This window comes from Miscanthus floridulus, chromosome 1, assembly GCF_019320115.1.
Source record: "Miscanthus floridulus cultivar M001 chromosome 1, ASM1932011v1, whole genome shotgun sequence".
Classification (NCBI taxonomy): Eukaryota; Viridiplantae; Streptophyta; class Magnoliopsida; order Poales; family Poaceae; genus Miscanthus; species Miscanthus floridulus.
Window position 1 is genome coordinate 94,547,604 of NC_089580.1, and position 1,724 is coordinate 94,549,327.

Here is a 1,724-nt window from a genome sequence, read left to right on the forward strand (position 1 = left end):
GTTGGCTCTAGGGGCTAATGCACGGTCTAGGGAGCCACCCAACCCTTGGAGGCTGTGGAAAGCTTGTCTTCTTATGTCATGCCCCATGCATGACCCTATCGTAGAAGTGGTCGATAGAGCCACGTCTAGGGCATGGTGTCTTGGAGCCCTCGAGCCTTGATGGCTCTAGGCTTGTCTTCTTGCGTCTAGGCCTTAGCTAGCAACGTAAGCCAAGCAGGAGCCAAGCCCGAGCTTGGGTGTGTCATCGATTGGGAGTCTGAGGCCTAGGCAAACCCCCAAACCCGGTGCAGGGCTATGTCGTGCCTGGCATCGGCTAGGTTTCTTGGTTGGAGGGTGCGCTCGAGCGTACCCAATGGGTATAGCCTTCAAGCCCTCGAGTGATCCTAGAGGGGTAGGTGGGGGTCCTTTTGGTTGGGAACCATTGATCCTGAGGCTTAACATACCCATATGTTAGGATCTCGTCATTAGCCATGCCAACGATGGCTGCTGGAGGCGCCTTGGGCCATCGGGCTTAGGCCGCCAACATGGCTGACAATGGTCCACTCCCCGAGCCAATCGGCGGACCAGCAGAAGCCATTCTACATACGACCGAGGCTCATCGCTAGCCCCCATCTGGTTCCCTCCTAGCAATTTCAAGCACTCTTTGACTCTCTTTGCAAAGTCCTTTTCATCTTTCCCTCATGGTACTTGTTCGCTATCGGTCTCTAGCCTATATTTAGCATTGGACGAAGTTTACCGCTCGATTTGGGCTACATTCTCAAACAACCTGACTCGTTGACAGTGCCTCATGGTGCGACAGGGTCTGAGTCGAATGGGGCTCTCACCCTCCTAGGCATCCCTTTCTAGGGAACTTAGGCCAAGTCCGTCACTAAAAACACCTCTCCAAACTACAATTCAGGTGATGAAGGCACCCAATTCTCAAGCTGGGCAGGTCCTGGTTTGCTCACCGTTACTACAAGAATCCTTTTAAGTTTCTTCTCCTCTGCTTATCTATATGCTTGAACTCAGTGGGTAGTCCTGACTGACCTGGGGTCATGGTCTGAGCAGTGATGCACTATGGTGCTCCATGGGTCCTTAGGGCCAATGCACTGGCCATGTGAGCACTGCATCGAGAACAACTAAGCATCACCCACCATGTGCTGTGCCTGACACGATTCGCCAACATCCCTAACTTCAGCCCACTGCGCCCTGCGACACAGGGGCCAAACACCATGTTCCTCCCACTTGGGTGGGTTGGGAGTGTCTTTTGGCATGATGCCCAGGCAGATGTGCCCTCGGCCAGAAGGCCTCGGGCGCAACTTGAGTTCAAAAACTTGATGGTTCATGGGATTCTATAATTCACACCAGGTATCACATTTTGTACGTTCTTCATCGATGTGAGAGCCGAGACATCCATTGCCAAGAGTCATGTGGATTAAGATATCATCGCTGCATGAGGAGTGGAAGGTAGGCTGACTGCTCTACCGAGCAAGGCAATATAAGTGTTCCTTGATGCCTAAAGCATCGTGGGTTTTGTTGTGGCACCTCCACACCAGGACAGGGCTCATGGACCTCATGCCGAGTCAAAGCCTAGTGGCACCAGAGACACATTCACGGTCTATTTGGTTTAAGGGTCATGAGAATGATCCTTACATAGGTTCACCTATGGAAACCTTGTTATGACTTTTCCTTACTCTAATTAATAAGGTTCAATGGACTTCTCACGACAGCGGGGCAGCGAACCG

The 1,724-nt window shown here is 52.1% G+C and overlaps 1 non-coding gene across 1 annotated transcript; it reads right to left on the reverse strand.

Moving 5' to 3' along the window:
- Positions 1–1,252: 1,252 nt before the first annotated feature.
- LOC136512430 (5.8S ribosomal RNA) lies at positions 1,253–1,407 on the reverse strand. Its single transcript, XR_010773087.1, has one exon. It is a non-coding gene; the product is annotated as a 5.8S ribosomal RNA (ribosomal RNA).
- Between the last annotated feature and the right edge of the window lie 317 nt (positions 1,408–1,724).